General features: G+C 39.4%; 1 protein-coding gene and 1 non-coding gene across 3 annotated transcripts in view; both read left to right on the top strand.

The window, feature by feature from the left end:
- HDAC8 (histone deacetylase 8) overlaps window positions 1–21,107 on the top strand; it is a 262,891-nt gene that overhangs the window by 87,790 nt on the left and 153,994 nt on the right. The window lies entirely within an intron of this gene.
- On the top strand, window positions 6,171–6,243 carry TRNAS-GGA (transfer RNA serine (anticodon GGA)). Its single transcript has one exon. It is a non-coding gene; the product is annotated as a tRNA-Ser (tRNA).

Genomic DNA, 21,107 nt, shown 5'->3' with positions numbered 1-21,107 from the left:
GATCTATATTTCTGTTTTGGTTCAAGTACCATACGATCTTGATGACTGTGTTTTTCCATTGCTAAGTCATGTCTGACTCCTTGTGACCCCATGAACTGCAGCACTTCAGGCTTCCCTGTCCTTCACTATCTCCCTGAGCTTGCTCAAACTCATTTCTACTGAGTCAGTGATGCCATCCAACCGTCTCATCCTCTGTCACCCCCTTATCCTCTTGCCCTCAATCTTTCCCAGCATCAGGGTCTTTTCCAGTGAGTCGGTTCTTCACATCAGGTGGCCAAAGTATTGCAGCTTCAGTTTCAATCCTTCCAGTGAATATTCAGGATTGATTTCCTTTAGGATGGACTGGTTTGATGTCCTTGCTGTCCAAGGGACTCTCAAGAGTGTTTTCCAGCATCACAATTTGAAAGCATCAATTCTTCAGTGCTCAACCTCCTTTATAGTCCAACTCTCACATCCATACAAGACTACTAGAAAAACTATTGCTTTGACTATAGGGACTTTTGTCAGCAAAGCAATATCTCTACTTTTTAATATGCTGTCTAGATTTATCATAGTTTTTCTTCCAAGGAGCAAGCATCTTTTAATTTCATGGCTGCAGTCACCATCTGCAGTGGTATTGGAGCCCCCCAAAAAGGAAATCTGATACTGTTTCCATTGTTTCCCCACCTATTTGTCATGAAATGATGGGACCGGATGCCATGATCTTCGTTTTGAATGTTGAATTTTAAGCCAGCTTTTCCACTCTCCTCTTTCTCCTTCATCAAAAGGCTCTTTAGTTCCTCTGTACTTTCTGCCATTAAAGTGGTATCATCTGCATACCACTATATGGCTGTAGCTTTGTAGTATAGCCTGAAGTCAGGAAGGCTGATTCCTTCAGTTCCATTCTTCTTAAGATTGCTTTGGCTAATTGGGGTCTTTTATGTTTCCATACAAATTATGAAATTATTTTTCTAGTTCTGTGAAAAATACCATTGGTAACTTGATAGAGATTGCATTGAATCTTGCAATTGCTTTGGGTAGTATAGTCACTTTCACTGTATTGATTCTAAAAGTATGAAATGTATCACAAGGACGAAATACCGTCCCCAAGAATTCTTGCAGATTTTTATCTCCAGGAATTGTAGGAAAGTCCTTAAAAAAAGAAACCATTTAAGATTATGCAAATGAACCACATGATCTGTAGTGTACACAGTCCATTTGTTTATGTTTGTGAAAGTACTACTTAGATTTTCGCCAAAAAATCACCCTCTTAATCCTAAGGATTTAATTTGTAATTTTATGCATCAAAAGTAAGAATAAATATTGAGAGATTTTACTTCTTTGTTTTTTGTTAATTTTAATTTTTTTGATGTGGACCATTTTTAAAAGCTTTTATGAATTTGTTACCATATTGCTTCTCTCTTATGTTTGTGGATTTTTAGCCATGAGGCATGTGGGATTTTAGCTCCCTAACCAGGGCTTAAATCAGAAGTCCTTGCATTGGAAGGCAAAGTCCTAACTACTGGAGCACAAGGAAAGTCCCACTGCTTAGGTTTTTAATTTCTAATTAAAGTTTGGAAACATGGAGATTCTGTAAATCTGCTCTTTCCTTTATTTTCAACGGAGAAAATCTGACTTCCTATGTTAGAAAGTGAATAATGTCACATGTCATTATATAGAGGTCTCCTCATATAATTAGTTTCTTTTCATGTGGTTTTTAGGGAACTACTATTGCCAGAGGCTTTTAACATTATCCTTTTTTGCAACTGAGCTTCCCTCATGGCTCAGTGGTAAAGAATCCACCTGCCAATGCAGGAGATGTGGGTTCGATCCATGAGTCAGGAAGATCCCCTGGAGAAGGAAATGGCAACCCACTCCAGTATTCATGCCTGGGAAATCCCATGGACAAAGGAGTCTGGTGGGCTACAGTCCATGGGTTGGAAAGAGTTGGATATGACTTAGCAACTAGACAACAATAGGCATAATTTATACCATCTCTTGATCCTGGCAGAAGGCATATCAACATATAGGGTAGAGATTCTCCATCCATGCTATAATCTGTTCATCCAGTACACGTAAAGTAAAATGAGAGCCAAGGGACATCACTAAAGGATATTTAAATGAAATGTTTCCTTTCCCTATTGACTTTTAATGTTAATATTTAAAGAAGAGATGTTTTAATGATGATAGGTTCTTCTTTCATTATAATGATAAGTCATCTTGAATTTATCTTCTATCTGAGACTCCAGATTCCTTATCATTCAATTTCCAAAGCAGATAGATAGATCCTCAGTGAAAGAGAACACAACAATTATAGCCTACTCCTTTGAGCTTGGTGATGTGGCAAAAGCAATGTGAATACATATTCATACATAAATGTTTTAAGCAATACATTTTTTTTCAAAATTCTCTTTCATCTGATGAGAAGGGAAGAATTCTCCAGAAATTAGCATTTGAGAACAAATAATTTATATAGCCTTACTTCCATCTTCATCCCATTTTCATCACAATCTGAGAGCTAGTAAAAAATCTTTACAAAATTTCTCTCTCTCTTCAGTTGGGTCACAGCTATACCACCTTGATCATCACTAGATCACTTTGGCCCAGTGATAAAGGTCATGAAAGCTGCTACTTCTTTGTATATGTGTTGCACTTTGAACTCAGCCCTCCATAAGTAAGATATTTGTAGTCAATGTTTTCATTCTGTTTTATAAACTTCTATTCTGCCTCTTTGTGGTATGGCAGATGCAAATTGCCTGTTGTTTCTGGAAAATAGATGACTCAGATACTAATTAAATTCACGGTTAACATTAAGCACAGGTGGAAATGATGCCAGAGTGGGCCATTCATTTAATGTTCCTAGTTTCATGTGTCTTTTAAAATATTAAATTCAAAAGACATTAAGTGCCTAAGAATATAGGATAATTTGGAGGAGGGGCTACTGTGCTTAATTATCTGTGTTGCCCTGCCTGTCACCAGTACTTGGATTAGTGGAGAACTGGTTTTTTCCCTTACCTGATTGATCCTTTGAGCTTTAAATCCAGTGGTTAAAGGGACAGTTCTTATATCCTTCTTCCCTCTAGACCAGTGGCTTTCATGACCAGTTCCTAAACTCCTGTATCAAGTAGCCCTGACGCCATGACAGTCCCTTCACCCAGCAGTCTTCCTAGGTGATTTGTTTTTAGTTTTTCATGTAAGTTCAGGAGGACTATCTCCTAGGACTCAGTGAGTTTGTTCTGTCACTATGATGTGTACCTTCTCTGCACTGTTTTTAGTGCTGAATGATCCCTGCCCTCTGGAAAAAGTGACCTGATTCTTCCACAGCAGTTTAATAGCTTTTGATGCTAGAACATGCTCTGAAACTATCCAGAGACAGGAAGACCCAGCTCATAAATGGAAAACTTGAGAATTACACCTTCTAATGCAGGGCTGCTCTGAAAAGAATCCTAAATTTGACTGTGTCTGTGCTTGATGGAACATTCTAACTTCAAAATTCATATTATTCCTCTCAGCTGCTCACTACCATGTACCCCCTCACCCACCCTAATTCTCCCACCTCCCGTGTTCTTTCATCACTGCTCTGTCCCCTCCCTCTAGCCTAAAAAAGCTACCCTTTAGGCTCTGCTCTGAATGACTGCGCCTGACAGTCATTCACCCGGCAGCTGCAGGCACTGATGAGCTGCCTTGTTGAATCCTGTTGACGTGGTCTGTACAGAGATTTAGTTAAATCTGGTGTCCTCTACCTGACAAAAAAGCCTGATGCAAAGTTTGTCTGGGCCTTGCTCTCTGTGTGCTGTTACCCACTGCACTTAAAAAAGAGCCATACCCACTGGTACTTAAAGCAAGACCAAAGAAAAGGCACCTCAAAAGAGCCATATCAAATATCCAGCTAAGTTAACAAGTGAAAGGGTATGGATGTGTGCCAGGCACTAAAGGCAGTATGTTTGTCTAGAGACCATGCAAGTGCTGCTGAAGAGTGAGCTGGATGCTAAGAGGTTTGTGTATGCCTGCTCTGGGCAGGAGAATCCTGTAGAACAAGGTGATGGATGCCAGGGTTGGGGCGGGATGGGGAATTGGGGAGAGCTACCTTAAGTATATTAGAAATGAAAATAGAAAAATATCTATCCTATTTAATTATAGGCAGGCCTCACTAACTCAGCCTAATTAGAGGAAAGCCAGTCTGAATAATGGAGTATTTTAAAATACATTTTTATTACTTTCAAGCACTGGACATGCTAGTAATTCAAACTACACTAACAACATCATACAGTACCTCAGGGAAAGAGCTTTAAGAATCATTTGTAATTAGCATATCAATTATTTGTATGTAAGTAGATGTGCACAAAGTGCGTAAAAAGTTTATTCTCTTAAGTAGGACAAACATTCCCCAGCGCAGTCCTGTTTACACTATTAATTTGCTTAGCCAGCCCTTTTTGTGCCAAGATAGATGTATGTAAGACATACTTATTTCCTCAGGGAAGAAAGAATCGCTTCCCTGTGTTTAGTCCAGTAACTAAGAAGTGGAGCGCCACTTAATTGGTTTGGGATTTCCAGGATATGGAGTTTTGAATTTGCATACAGGCTAGAGAGATTTCATATGGAGAAGATCTGGCAGCCATTGCCAGAGACCCAGTTTCCCCATCTGGATTTCATTGGAGTGATCTGGATTTCATCAAGCAACAGGACACTGATCCTAAATGATCCACCAGACACTCTAACATAGGCATGTTTAAAATACATCCTTCCCCCGAAAAATAACTGCTAAAATATGATGAGTTGGAGTTACTCTATGTGCAGTACTTAAAAGTAATAAAAATGCATTTCTTTTAAAGTCCCACAAAAACTGTGCAATGTCAAATTAATGATGAAAATCAATCCACAAACTCTTTTCTTGCACACCTCATTGTGTGACGGCATTGCTGAGATTTCCAATCATCTGGGAAAGGATATTATATTTTGATGAGCTGCACCAGGTGCTAACTATATGGCAGGATTTTGTCTTTGAATCTTAGGGAGGCCCTCCTGGGTAAAGAAGGGTGAGGGAAGGGCTAGGGGCATGTTTATTGTTAACAAATCATTATTGTCTACCTAAGTTCAAGAATCAGAGCAAGTAGATTGAAAAAGAAGAAGTATCAGGTATATAGGGAGTGTAGAAAATATGATTAGGAAATGAGAAACAGAGATACGTACCTATATTTCTACCCATATGTATTAAATTGTGCTCTTGGTAAATTGTGACTTCTTCGAGGCTTAGAGAGTAAAAACTAAATGCAGAGAGCATACGCACAGGCAGTAAATATACACACAAATGTCGTAACTACAGTTTGGAATAACTCCAACTCTCCCCTTTCCCCCAAGGGCATCACTATCCAGGGTCTGCAAAGGCCAAATAGCTGTTTGGCTTCCAATCTGATTTTTTTGCTAAGAAATCAGAGAAGTCGGTTTCAATTTTAATAATATATTCTCCCAACCTCTATCTAACAGAAAGGCACTTGTGTTTCTGCCCCTTCTTAAAGTGAATTTTGTGTTTGGTGAAAGGTAATAGATTGGCAGCACTGGAAAAGGAATTACTGTATTCCCAGAACAGGTATAACCAGGCAGTGACACTATGAAATTTCTCTCTGCCTTTGGGGAACATTAGAGTACTATTCAGGAAGTCACTGCTATGGTGTGCTGTGCTGAACTCAATGGTATCCTAGTGGGATGAAGGAATTAACAAAGCACTTGAAGGGCCTGACTTAAGGCCATTCATTTATTCATTCAACATTGTGGAGTGCTTACCATGTACCTGGTGCTAGGAGAAGACTTTTGCAAATATTATATCATTTAATCTGCATAATAACCCTGTGGAGGAGAGAATATTCTTGCTTTACAGAGATGGTTCAGAGAATGATTTGTTCAAGTTGCTCCTGCAAGCACTAGCTCCAACTTTGTCTGACCCCAAGTGCAGCGTTCTCCCTGACCTCCATGCTGTGGAGGCTGCAAATGAGATGGACGAGACATATGGCAAAATAATGTGATGCAGAGCAGAATGTAATCTGTGCTGTGTGAGTGGTCCTGGTGGTTACAGAGCAATAAAATGATCTACCCCAGGTCAAATCAAGAATCGTTAGTACAGCGACTTAGGATTCATATTTTTTAAGCCTTCTTCAATTTGGGGATTTGGGGTTTGGTTTGGTTTGGTTTGGGCTTCCCTGGTGGCTCAGAGGTTAAAGCATCTGCCTGGAACGCAGGAGACCCAGGTTCGATCCCTGGGGCGGGAAGATCCCCTGAAGAAGGAAATGGCAACCCACTCCAGTACCCTTGCCTAGAGAATCCCATGGAGGGAGGAGCCTGGTAGGCTACAGTCCATGGGGTTGCAAAGAGTCAGGACTGAGCAACTTCACTTGGTTTGGTTTGGTTTGGTTTTGGCTTGGTTTGTTTGTTTTGTGTCAGCTTTCCAAACCAGCCTGCCTCTCCACCCACCCCACCCCCTGCACAGATAATATATACTTTGCTTCCTAGGGCCTCAGGCCTTTCAGAATGAGGAAAGCCAAAGAGCACTGGGGTTTAGCGAAAAGAGCACTAGATTTGAATTAGAATTAGTATTCTAATTCTAGCTCTGAGGAGTCACTCTAGGCTGGTAAGGCTCTTTAATTCTGGATGACTCATTCCCCACCCCGCCATGTGAATGAGGATGGTTTACTTCAAAGAGGTAAGGAGATAAGTAATAATAAACCAAAAATAGTGCACAGCCCTTTTTGTTTCCAAGGTGACATATAATTGATAAGCAGAATTACTTAGAACAAGGCATATTAGAAGGAGATGCCAGTTAGAATCTGTGTTTCTCTATAATGGACTCAGCAATGAGAGAAAAGATACCCCCATAAAATATTTTTTAAAACTACGTCTTGAAAATTAAAAAAGCAAAAACAATGTGCAGGTTGTGTGTTTGGGAAGGGTCAAGGGTTTAGAGGTTTGAGGTTGGCTTGTTTGTTTTTATTTTGTAGCTTTGGGTGTTCCGTTTGTTATATGCTGAAGATGTTAATAGAATCAGTACAGCTTGTCTGATGCTAAAGGCAGAGAGACTTATAGGAAATTAAATGTCTTCTAAGAGGCACCTATGTCCCCCGAACAAAGTGACTTATCATCCTCACCACAGGGAGCCCACCACCCCAGTTCCCTGCATCCTTGAACAATTTGTAAAAGATATTCAGGAATCATCGAGGCATTTACCATATGATGCTTTACCCACCCCACCCCCAACCCCCACAGGTTGAGTTTTTGCAGAGTGAATGTCTGCAGTGCCTGAGTTGAGAGAGGATTGAGGGAATTTAGAGGAAACAATACCTGTGAAAAGTTGACTAGCTTCCATTTGGGACTGAGTAGTGATTCTTCCCTGGTGGCTCAGAGGGTAAAGCATCTGCCTGAAATGCAGGAGACCTGGGTTCGATCCCTGGGTCAGGAGGATCCCCTGGAGAAGGAAATGGCACCCCACTCCAGTACTCTTGCCTGGAAAATCCCACAGACAGAGAAGCCTGGTAGACTACAGTCCATGGGATTGCAAAGAGTCCGACACAACTGAGCGACTTCACTTAGTGATTCTTTAATGTAATCGCCCCTCTGAATCCCATCCAATGCAATAGGTTTAAAATGTTTATTATAGAAAGGGTGTTGCTGTTGTTGTTGTTCAGTCACTCAGTCATGTCCAACTCTTTGCCACCCCATGGACTGCAGCACGCCAGGCTTCCCTGTCCTTCGCCGTCTCCCAGAGCTTGCTCAAACTCATGTCCATTGTCGGTGATACCATCCAACCATCTTATCTTCTGTGATCCCCTTCTCCTCATGCCTTCTGTCTTTCCCAGCATCAGGGTTTTTTCCAGTGAGTCAGCTCTTCGTATGAGGTAGCCAAAGTATTGGAGCTTCATCTTCAGCATCAGTCCTTCCAATGAATATTCAGGGTTGATTTGCTTTAGGATTGACTGGTTTGATCTCCTTTCAGTCCAAGGGACTCTCACGAGTCTGTTGAACTTTGGAAGCTCATCATGTTAATAGCAAATATTTTTCTCTTCTTTCCCTCTACTTCCTGTCCTTGGTTTTTCAACTTTGAATTCCTCATTTCTTTAATTTCTGTTGAGGAAGTCTCTAGAGGGTACTTAAGATGCTTATTGGAATATATAAAGATGACAAGGCTGGTCTAGGCTGGTTTGCAAGCGAAAAAGTCAGGAGACGAATCTACTGGGAAGGTGCACCCATTAGAGGTCTGGCTATAGAGGGCCAAGTTTGGATTACTAAATCTATCACCAGCATTGATTAAGAGTAGCTGTCACACCATCTCTCTGGCATCCCATTGTTCTGAGAGGAATGTTTTAGAACTTTAAGTATTTTAAAACAAACAAAGCAAAACCAGGTTCCACCCCTGGTATTAGAGGTAAAGTGGCACCAGTGAATGATCCCAAAGGCACTCCATAGAAGCTATGACCTACCCTGATGGAACAAAAGAAAAGGGGATAATGCTACAATTTGGTTCTTGGGCTTTTCCTCTTATCTAAAAGCATCATTAATGCCATCACCTCTGGCTTTTATCAACCTCCAGCACCAACCACCTTCCCCAGACTGATGCATGTAGAAACAGCTGCCACAGCCTCTCTTCCTCATTTGCATAGCTTTGTCTAAAAAGCAGACTGCTCAATACTGAGGAATCAGGTTTCTCATTAAGAAAATTGCATTTTAAGTGAATATCTTATGTGTTTATAGGGAAGTAACTAATGTAGTATAATGAGATGCCTGTCTTCTCCCTCCTTTCTGGGTAATGATTTTATACTTTCCCCAAACCTAAAATTAATGATTTGCAGTGTAGTAGATAGTATTGTTACAGTGGTTAGGTAAACTTTCCCCAAAGCAATCTGGGATGATATGTCATTCATTTATTCATTTAATATTTATTGAATGCCTCCCATATATATAAAGTACTGAGTCTAAGCTCAAGGAAGCTGGTGGAAATTTGAAAATTATAGATACACAGAGAGGTATACATATGTATTCACATTCATACATATTCTAATAAAATGAAATGTGAAAAGTTATAAGAACCATAAGAAATAAACTGCAATGGGTACTCAAAGGGAGAAAATACTTCAGGAAAGGGCTTAATTGAAGAGATAACATTTGACCTGGTTTCTAAAGGGTAGCTAATTACTGTACCTTTACAAAGTGTGTAAATGTGTATGTGTTTATGAAATCTGAGTCAACTTTAAATGTACAAGATTGCAGGGAAGAGCTCTATGCAGAGGGTACAACAAGATCAAAGTCAGAAAAGGCTGAGCTCTACACAGAACAGCAGTAGTCTAGTTTTCTGGGCTGTGAAGTGCATGAGAGGGACAATTTGCAAAGAAGATAGGAAAAGTGGGTGAGAACCACTTTGTGCAGGAGCTGGAATTCTTAGCAATGAAAATTTGTACCATGTTCTGTAAGAATTTGGGGAGTTGCCAAAGGTTTTAGAATGAGGGTATAGTATAATTAGAACTTGCTCAGGAAGGCCAACACTAAAAAAATAATAATGCAATGCCTGCTACTGCTGTTATACAAGATAGCGTGTGAAGTGGCTGGCACGAGCACGTGAAGCACAGTAAAATATGGAAGTTAGTATATGGCAGAGATTTAGAACATGGACTTGTGCCAAGAGGCCTGGGTTCAAAAGCCAGCTCTGATATTTAATAGCTATGGATCTTCTACAGATTACTTAAACTTTCTATGATGCTGTTTCCCCATCTGTAGAATAGGATTAATGATAATGGCTTTTATAAATTGTTTTGAGAGTCAAATGAGCTAATACATATAAATACATAGAATAGTGCTCAGTTTTTAATAAAGTACTTGGTAAGGGTTCAGTTCAGTTCAGTCGCTCAGTCGTGTCCAACTCTTTGCGACCCCATGAATTGCAGCACGCCAGGCCTCCCTGTCCATCATCTCCCGGAGTTCCCTCAGACTCACGTCCATCGAGTCCATGATGCCATCCAGCCATCTCATCCTCAGTCGTCCCCTTCTGCTCCTGCCCCCAATCCCTCCCAGCATCAGAGTCTTTTCCAGTGAGTCAACTCTTCACATGAGGTGGCCAAAGTACTGGAGTTTCAGCTTTAGCATCATTCCTTCCAAAGAAATCCCAGGGCTGATCTCCTTCAGAATGGACTGGTTGGATCTCCTTGCAGTCCAAGGGACTCTCAAGACTCTTCTCCAACACCACAGTTCTAAAGCATCAATTCTTCGGTGCTCAGCCTTCTTCACAGTCCAACTCTCACATCCATACATGACCACAGGAAAAACCATAGCCTTGACTAGACGGACCTTAGTCGGCAAAGTCATGTCTCTGCTTTTTAATATGCTATCTAGGTTGGTCATAACTTTTCTTCCACGGAGTAAGCGTCTTTTAATTTCATGGCTGCAGTCACCATCTGCAGTGATTTTGGATAAAGTCTGACACTGTTTCCACTGTTTCCCCATCTATTTCCCATGAAGTGATGAGACTGAATGCCATGATCTTCGTTTTCTGAATGTTGAGCTTTAAGCCAACTTTTTCACTCTCCACTTTCACTTTCATCAAGAGGCTCTTTAGCTCCTCTTCACTTTCTGCCATAAGGGTGGTGTCATCTGCATATCTGAGGTTATTGATATAGCTGCTATTATTATCATTTTTTATTCATGAAAGAGATGGGATTTGAATGAGCCTTTAAAGAATAGATACACTATAGACATCAGGCACAAGGAAGTGAATGACAAAAAGAAAGTGCAAGGTGAGGGGGGTGAACCATGGACTGTTCAGTTTGCCTACAGAATAATATGGGTTAAGGAATTATTGGAAAATAAGATTCAACAGGTAGGCTGGAATCATATCATGAAGGACTTTGAATCATAGGCTAAGAATTTTAGGCATCATCTAAAGACAATGGAAGGGCTTTCCAGGTGGTGCTAGTGAAAAGAACCTGCCTACTAATGCAGGAGACCTAAGAGATATGAGTTCAATCCCTGGGTCGGGAAGATCCCCTGGAGGAGAGCGTGGCAACCCACTCCAGTATTCTTGCCTGGAGAATCCCATGGACAGAGGAGCCTGGCGCGCTACAGAGTGAGCCTGACAGGCCGCAGTCCATAGGGTGGCAAAGAGTTGTACATGACTGAAGCAACTTAGCATGCATGCACACAAAAACAATGGATAAATATTGAATGTTTATGAGTAAGGAAGTAACTTGATCAAAACCTTCCCTAAGGAAAATTTATCTGATGTCTGTGTGTTTGTGTGTGTGTGTGTGTGTGTGTGTGTGTGTGATAGATTAGAGAGGGAAGAGACTTGGGGCAGAGAAATTAATTAGGAAGCTATTGGTGCAATCCACAAGGAGGTCATAAGTGTTAGAGTACTGCCATGAGAGTGGAAAGGAGGCAATAGGAGAGATATTGGTGCAAGTTTGATAACTGAAGAGGAGCAGGGAAAGGGGCGAATTACAAAGAGCCTAGGAGTTTTGAACACGGATTACTGAAAGGATGAAGTGTTGTTAGCAGAGACAAGGAATAGAAAAAACAGGATGATAGGTTCAGAATGGTGAAAATGGAGCTATAAATCATAGATGAATTGATAAAAATTGACAACCTGATCCTAAAATTTATATAAAATTCAACCTGGACTAACCAAAAAATATCTTGAAATGGAAGAACAATCTTGGAGCCCTTCCCAACTTTAAAACTTACTGCAAAACTACTATAATCAAAGCAGTGTGGTACTGGCAATGAGACTAGACATACAGAGAAGTAGAATAGAGTTCCGAGTTCAGAAATATTTACAGTAAATTGATTTTATTCAAAGAATGCCAAGACAATGGGGAAAGAATAGTCTTTTCAGCAGATGGTGCTGGGACAACTGAATCACATGCAAAAACAGTGAATTTGGATCCATACCTCCCACCATATACAAAAATTAAGTCCACATAGCCTGAGAAGTCTAAATGTAAGAGCTTAAACTATAAAACACTTAGAAGAAAACATGGATGTAGATGTTAATGACCTTGAATTAGATAATGCTCTCTTAGACATGACACCAAAAGCACAAGCAACAGAATAAATATACATAAATTGGATTTCATCAAAATTTAAAGCTTGTGCCTCAAAGGACACTATTAAGAAAGTAATAGACAACCCATAGAATGGGAGAAAAATTTTGCAAGTCATGTATCTGATAAGGGACTTGTATTTATAATATATCAATACTTACAAATCAGTATTAAAAAGAAAAATGACTCAATTTTAAGATGGGCAAAGGAATTACATAGATATTGCTTTAAAGAAAATATACAAATGACCAAAAAGCATGTGAAAAGATATTCAACATCATTAGTCATCAATGAAATGCAAAGCAAAACCACAATGAGATACCACTTTATACCCACTAGGATTGATGAATAAACAATCAATTGTTTGGAAAACAAAACAAGGACAGAAAATAACAAGTGTTGGTGAAGATGTGGAGGAAGAATTGGAACCCTCATCTGTTATACATTGCTGGGGGGGATGTAAAGTGGTGCAGTCCCTGTGGGAAACAGTCTGGCAGCTCCCTCAAAAGCTTAAATATAGAGTTACCATATGACCCAGCAATTCTACTCCTAGGTATTTCAGAGACATGAAAACATGTCCACAGCAACATTTCTCATATTAGCCAAAAAGTACAGAAATAACCCAAATGTCCATCAACAGATAAATGGTGAATAAAGAAAATGTGGTGTATACAGATAATGGAGTATGATTTGACCATAAAAAGGAATGAGGTACTAATACATGGATGAACCTTGAAGATAGTATGCTAAATGAAATGAAAGAAGCCAGTCACAAAAGACCACATATGAAAGGTCAAAATTAGACAAATCCTTAGAGACAGAAAGTAGGTTTGTGGTTGCCAAGGGCAGGGGGGTGAAGAGTGGTGGGAGTGGGTAGTACCTGCTGTTGGGTATGTGGTTTCTTTTGGGGATGATAAAAATGTTCCAGGGAATTCCCTGGTGGTCCATTGGTTAGGACTCTACACGCTCACTGCCAAGGGCCCAAGTTCAATCCCTAGTTGGGGAATTAAGATCCCACAAGCCTTGTGCTGCAATCAATAAAAAAAAGTTCTAAAATTTATTGTGGTGATGGTTGCACAACTCTGTGAGTATACTAAAAGCTGTTGAGTTGTACACTTTAAATGAGGGAATTGTATGATATGTGAATATCAATAAAGGCTTTAAAAATTTTTTTTAAGTCTTTTGGTGGAGCTACAGCCATTGATGATGACCAGCTGCAGATCTTTGAGCAGTATACACTGTCAGTTGGTCCTGAAAAGTTGATAAAGATTACAGAGAAAAGACTTTTGGATATCATGACACAGAGCTCTAGTCTGTCCCTTCAGGAGAGCAATTTCAGGAGAGCAGTGAGATTAAAAAATGGGATTGCAAGAAATATGTATAGGTAGCCAGTCAGTTCAGTTCAGTCGCTCAGTCGTGTCCAACTCTTTGCAACCCCATGAATCGCAGCACGCCAGGCCTCCCTGTCCATCACCATCTCCTGGAGTTCACTCACACTCACATCCATCGAGTCCGTGATGCCATCCAGCCATCTCATCCTCTGTCGTCCCCTTCTCCTCCTGCCCCCAATCCCTCCCAGCATCAGAGTCTTTTCCAATGAGTCAACTCTTCGCATGAGGTGGCCAAAGTACTGGAGTTTCAGCTTTAGCATCAGTCCTTCAAAAGAACAATCAGGGTTGATCTCCTTCAGAATGGACTGGTTAGATCTCCTTGCAGTCCAAGGGACTCTCAAGAGTCTCCTCCAACACCACAGTTCAAAAGCATCAATTCTTCGGCGCTCAGCCTTCTTCACAGTCCAACACTCACATCCATACATGACCACAGGAAAAACCATAGCCTTGACTAGACAGACCTTTGTTGGCAAAATAATGTCTCTGCTTTTCAATATGCTATCTAGGTAGCCAATAAGTAGACAAATTTAGTGATGAAGAAAACAGGATGAAGAGATGGACAACTTGTAACCTAAAGGAACTGAATCAGTAGGAAGGCAGAGACTAAAGATGTGAAAAATCTCATTGGTGATACGTGGCTCTTAGAGCAACTGGAAATAGGATCTAGTGCCCAGCTGGTGAAATTAGCCTCAAGAAAGAGAAGGAATATGAGGGAAGACATTTTCAGGTAAAGAAAAGAGGTAGAAGAAGGCATTTATTAGACATAGCTTTCACTAGCTTACTCAAGCATGAGGCAGAAAAAGTTTGATCTGAAAAGATATATATCACTTTTTCTGATCCTTAACCTAGGTGATTGAAACTATGTGTAATCAATCAGGAATTACCTTTGGAGAGGGAGTGAAGATGGGGAAAAAGAGATTTTTTCCCCCTTTTATTTGATAGACTTTTATGTTTGATTTTTTTAACATGAAGAATTTACTTTCAGGATAATTGTATTTTAAAAAATTAGACTAGATGCTGCAAGAAATGTAGTTGTTTACCAATTGGAGGTAAAGCAAATAGTTGCCAAGCTGCACAGAGGGAGTGGCACATATTAATCACTCAATAAATGTTTATGGAATTTATTAAGTTGGAGTTGTAACATAAGCTGTAGAAGATGAAATTGGTTTGATTTCTCAGCTTTCTCCAGCAGAACAGAGCTGAAGATTCTGACAGTGTGATTTATCCAAAGGCTAAAGATTAATAAGGCTAAAATGACAAACATGTTAGGGAATTAAGTATGTTTAAAATGACAGATAATATTCTCCAAAACAAGTAGTGAAGCATGCGTGAGGACAGAAGGTGGGCTGACGGATGTTGAAAATATAAGAAAAACTAGGACACAGGAGTTACAATGAGAATAAAGAGTAAGTTCAATGGAGGAAACATGGAAGGATGGCAGATTGTACACAGAAAAGGTAGTTCAGAGTCTTAGATGTGAAGCAATTCCAAGTGCTTCCTTATCAGGCTCCAAAGCATGACTATGCCCAGGGATAAGTCAAGCAGAGTGCAGGAGGACATCACTATTACTCAAAAGATGAAGAAACTGTAATGTCAGAGAACTAGGAGGCTCACAGTGGAAAGCAGCATCTCTCTCTTATTCAATGTAGTAAACTCATTGCCCAACCTAGTGTGTGGCAAATAGGCATTGAATTAACATTTCTTGAATGAATGAATGAATGAATGACTAAGGTAGCACTTATCATGGTTATTTGTTTTCCTGTCTTCCTCCCTTACTGGACCAGGAACTCTTAGAGTCTTGCTTGTTTCTATATCTCTAGTGCCCAGAATAGGGAAGAGTAGGTACTTGAATCAAGATTTGAGTGAGTGAATGAATATTGAACTGCAGAGAATGATAGCAAGGAAATGAAAAGACAGAAAAATTGTGAACCAGATACCAAAGTCCTCAAGGAAGTTGAAAAGAATACATTATAGGTCTGTAGATAAGAACTTTGATAGTATTTGCTTAGTATAAGCAAATGACATTGACCTTAAAAGAGGAGAGACTGATGAGAGGGAGGAAAACACAATTTGGAAGTTAAAAATAAGGAATATACCAATTTCTGTCCTTGTGTTCCCTGTGAATTCTGGAAGAATGGGCAATGTGTTTTCTTCTTTGACCCCCACCACAACCAATCTGTCACCTAACCCTTTCAATTTTTTTCCAAATTTACCTCACTATGCTTCCGGTTGCTCTTGTGCCCAGAATGCTTTAAGACCCTTTTTGCCAACATCTTTACCTCCAGTCTTCCTCTCTTTGGCCTTGCATGCAACAGGAAAAATCAAAGTTCTTAATAAGCATTAGTTTTGAATAGCATCAGTACTGGTCTCAGACTTCAGTGTTTCCCATTTGAGCATCAAACCAAAGGAAAACTTCCAATTTTCAGTTTGAGTGTCCACCATGTAGTCCTCTCACATAAGGTGAGCTGTCCTCATTTCTAGTTGCTTTGACATTTACACTGTGAACAAAATACCCCACCTTTTTCAAAGCTTCTAATTACCCTTTTGTCTACCCATCTAAAGCCCTGAGGACTCATTTAAAAAAGAATTCTCATTTTCCCTTCCTGGCTGCTATTAAAACAACTCTCCCAGTAACACCTGCCTTCCTTTATCCTTTCTTCTTCCCTAGTACCAAACACTCAGGACTGATACCAACATTCATATGCTTTTCCTGTGTGACAGTGTGTATTGCCCAATTGATTCTGCCATAGGAGTATCTCCCAAATCCAACTCTTCCCTCTGAGCCTTCCTGCCACTGACTTGGATGGTGGCAAAAACCTCCTGATAACCTTCACTTTATCCTGCGCTATAATCAGAGGATCTTTTAAAAATGTAAATTTAATCATGCCTTGTGCATATGGCACATGTGTGCATGCACACACACAATGTTTGAGACATTTCATACCTTTTAATGAATTATTTTTTATTGAAGTATAGTGATTTACAATGTTGTGTTACTTTCTGATGTATAGCAAAGTGATTCAGTTATATACTTGTTTGTGTGTGTCTGCTAATCCCAAACTCCTACTTTATCCTTCCCTTACCCATTTTCCTCTTTGGTAACCATAAGTTTATTTTCTATGTCTGTGACTATTTTGTAACTAAATTCATCTGTGTTATATTTTAGATTCTACATATAACTGGTATTATATGGTATTTGTCTTTGTCTGACTTACTTCACTTAGTGTGATAATCTCTAGGTCCATCCCTGTTGCTGCAAATGTCATGATTTCATTCTTTTTATGGGCAAGTAGTATTCCACTGTGTGTGTGTGTGTGTGTGTGTGTGTGTGTGTGTGTGTACACAAACACAGTATATACCATATTTTCTTTATTCATTCATCTGTCAATGGACATTTAGGTTGCTACTATGTCTTGGCTATTGCAAATAGTGCTGCTATTAACATTGGGGTGCATTTATTTTTTTTTTTAAATAGAGTTTTCTCTGGATATATGCCCAGAAGTGGGATTGCTAGATTATAAGGTAGCTCTATTTTCAGTTTTTTAAGGAATATTCATATTGTTTTCCATAGTGGCTGTACCAGTTTACATTCCCACCAACAATGTAGGAGAGTTCCCTTTTCTCCACACCCTCTCCAGCATTTGTTATTTGTAGACTTTTTTTTAATTTGTAGACTTTTTAATGATGGCCATTCTGACCAGCATAAGGTAGTTTTGATTTGCATTTATCTTATAATTAGTGATGCTGAGCATCTTTTTACATGCCTATTGGCCATCTGTATGTCTTTGGAAAAATGTGTATTTGGGTCTTCTGCCTATTTTTTGATTGGGTTGATTTTTTTTGTTGTTATTATTGAATTGTATGAGCTATTTGTGTATTTTGAAAATTAAGCCCCTGTCAGTCCATAACTTGCAAATATTTTCTCCCATTCTGTAGGTCGTCTTCATTTTGCTTATGGTTTCCTTTGCTATGCAAAAGCTTATAAGTTTGACTCAGTTCCATTTGTTTATTTTTTTTTTTTATGTTGGCAGGTGGATTTTTATTTTATTTTATTTTATTTTTTATTTTTTTTTAAATTTATTTATTTTTTTAATTTTTAAAATCTTTAATTCTTACATGCGTTCCCAAACATGACCCCCCCTCCCACCTCCCTCCCCACAACATCTCTCTGGGTCATCCCCATGCACCAGCCCCAAGCATGCTGCATCCTGCGTCAGACATGGACTGGCGATTCAATTCTTACATGATAGTATACATGTTAGAATTCCCATTCTCTCAAATCATCCCACCCTCTCCCTCTCCCTCTGAGTCCAAAAGTCCGTTATACACATCTGTGTCTTTTTTCCTGTCTTGCATACAGGGTCGTCATTGCCATCTTCCTAAATTCCATATATATGTGTTAGTATACTGTATTTTATTTTTGCTTTTATTTCTATTGCCTTGGGAGACTGATCTAAGAAAATATTGGTACAATTTAGAGACATTTCATAGCCTTTAAGTGAAAATCCAAACATTAGCCTGCGTGGTCTATCTGGCCCTTTGTGCCCTAAATCATGTTTACCTCAACAGCTTCACTTCCACCACTCCCTGCTCCAAGCCTTCATGCAGTTCGTCCTCTAAACCTAGTCCCTTACTCATAATCCCCAAACCCTCCCTGCTTCCTTCCCCTACCTTCACCCCATGTGCCTGTAAATATTTCCTAGTCTTTTTTTTTTACTTATTTCAAGATAATCATAGATACATAGGAAGTTGTAACAAAATGTGTAGACGAGTCCCATGCACTCTTCCTCCTGCCTCCTCCAATGTTGCCATCTTGCACAATTATAGTATAACATCAAAATCAAGACATTGACATTGGTACAATCTATACAGCATATTAAGTCTTAACCAGTTATACATGTATTTGTGTGTGTGTAGCTCTCTGGGGTTGTATCACATGTAGCTTTGCATAACCACAACCACTAGCACAATCACGGTATAGAACTGTACCATCACCACAAGGCTCTCATGCTACCCTTTTATAGCCACATTCATCCCTAACTCCTGGCAACCACTAATCTCTTCATCTCTCTAATTGTTGTTTCACCAATGGTATATAAGTGGAATCGTGCTATACAGATTTTGAGATTGGTCTTATTCACCAAGCATCATTCCCTTGAGATCCATCCATGTTTTTTGTATGTATCAAGAATTTCTTTTTGTTGATTCACAATATTCCAGTGCTGTGAGTGTGCCACAGTTTGTTCACCATTCACTGGCTGAAGTACATTTGAGTTGTTTCCAGTTTGGGTAGCTAAAAATAAAGTTGCTATGAACATTCAGGTACAAATTCTTATATGAAAATAAGTCTTAATTTATCTAGAATAAATGCCCAAGAGTGCAATTTTTAGATTTTATGGCAAGGCCATTTTATGTTTGTATATCTTTTGTTATACTTCATTGCTGCATGCAGGCTTTCTTCAGTTGCGGCGAGCAGAGGCTACTTTTCTTTGTGGTGCATGGGCTTCTCCTTGGGTTCTCTTGTTGCAGACCACAGGCTCTAGATACAGAGACTAGTTGCAGCATGCAGGCTCAGTAGTTGCAGCGTGCAGCTCTAGGGCACTTGGGCTTCAGCAGTTGTGACACACAGACTCAATAGTTGCAGTTTGCAGACTTGGTTGCTCTGCGGCATGTGAAATCTTCTCATTCCTGGATCAGAGATCAAACCCATGTACCCTGCATTGGCAGGCAGATTCTTATCCACTGCACCACGAGGGAAGTCCACAAATCCATTTTTAGTTTTGAGAATAACTGCCAGACTATTTTCCAGAGTGGCTATACCATTTTATATTCCCACCCAAAAGGTGTGTGTGATCGAGTTTCTCCACATCTTCACCAGCAATAGATATTTTCACTGTTTTTCATTTTAGCCATTTTGATAGGTGGCTTATTGTATATCTTCTCCTCTTGTGAGACCTCACAAGAGTTACTCTACCTCCTCTGTGCCATCTCTGATACTTCTTTTTTCATTGTGTTTTAATTATTTATTAACATAGTCCAAGTCGCCCCTCTGTTCTGAGCTACATGAAGATAAGAACTGTGTCATATTCATCTTTTTCTTTTCCTGCAGCATCTGGTACAGTTACATACTAGATACATAGAGGGCACTCAGTAAATGTGTGCAAAATGAGGGAATGCATGAAAATGAAAAAAAGCATTAGTCTTGCTTGCCTCCCCATCCTCCCCATCAAGCTATAAACCCTTTTAAAAACAGAAATCATGCCTCCCTCTGTATCTCCTGGCAGCAGCTAATAGGGTGCTCTGTATGTGTAGCTGCTCAACAAATGTTGGCTAACTATTCAGGTGGCTTATCTTCCCTCTGCACTCAGGAGATAAGCACATGAAAGAGAGAATAGGCCTGAGTATTTCTGTATTAAGGATCATATGTCATAAATTTTATAATATTCTTATATCTCCACAATCACTGAGTATTTGTCTACGTAGATGAGAAATCAAAACAAACTGGTCTTTTGAGTCAAAGAATGCCTCTGTAGCTGAGCAGTTTTCATTAGTTTTCAATGCCCTGGTTACATATGAATTTTGGAGGACAACATTTCATATCCCTGCATTCTTTTTGCAGTTTCAGAAGAATCTGGGATTTTTCTGTTTTTACTCCACTGGTATAATTTGACATGTTGATTATGAATGGGTCATTAACTGCAACATTTTTATCACTTTTTGACTCTGCATTTTCTCAACTCTGAAGTATGTTGATTTGCACTTGTTTGTATGTCTCTGTAAGAGTTACTCAAGCCCTCAAGGACTGGCATTTGTCTAGGAGCTAGATTGTAAGCCCCTTGAGAACAGGGACCTTATAACTCCTAGGAATGCATTCTGGACTTTGTCAACATTCAATTAATGATAATGCTAGAAGCCTGACTAAGGTCATCTGTCACAGTGATAACTTCCTTTTCATCTCTAAGGCTTCTGTCAAAAAAATCCAAAAAAGCTGTTAGGTTGACTTGATAGCATTGAATGATTCTACCCAAAATTATGTTCATTATTACCCACTACAGTTTGTTCTTTGGAGTGCTTTCAGATTTATAGTTTTGGATCAGTTGTTCCAGTTTCCTTCCCTATAATACCCTGGTTACATACAAATTGGAGGGGGGACTATATTTCATAACCCAGAAGTCCTTTAGCCTAATAAAAAGTAAGCTGATAACATCTATGCTTTCAAAAAGAGTAATTCTCTTCACCAGCCCTCATTGATAAGTGGTGATAAACTCCAAGTATTTTAAAATCTTAAATTATCAGAAATAATCATTCATTCAGTATATTGTCCTATTTTCACAGATTGAAAATAGCGTAAATGTGTGCACTATGTCCTATGGCTGTTGAAATTAAATTAAGATGGATATTTAAAGGAAATCTGAGTTCTAAAATAGAAAAGCAAATTTGGTCCTTGGTGAGGATCGAGGTGGGGGAAATTTTTAGTATGTCAGGTTTATTGAGGTATAATTTACATGAAGTCTGATTTATCCCTTTTAGATGGAAAGTTTGATGAGTTGACAAGTTGGGTTTTTTCCTTTCACTATTTGCTGATTCAACTATACCTCCAGCTACCCTCACGACCAACCTTAGACAAAACAGACCTATCTTTTTCTAACATTTTATCTGCTTT

The sequence above is a fragment of the Ovis canadensis genome, chromosome X (genome assembly GCF_042477335.2).
Source record: "Ovis canadensis isolate MfBH-ARS-UI-01 breed Bighorn chromosome X, ARS-UI_OviCan_v2, whole genome shotgun sequence".
Taxonomy (NCBI): domain Eukaryota; kingdom Metazoa; phylum Chordata; class Mammalia; order Artiodactyla; family Bovidae; genus Ovis; species Ovis canadensis.
This window is presented reverse-complemented; position numbering and strand designations above follow the sequence as displayed.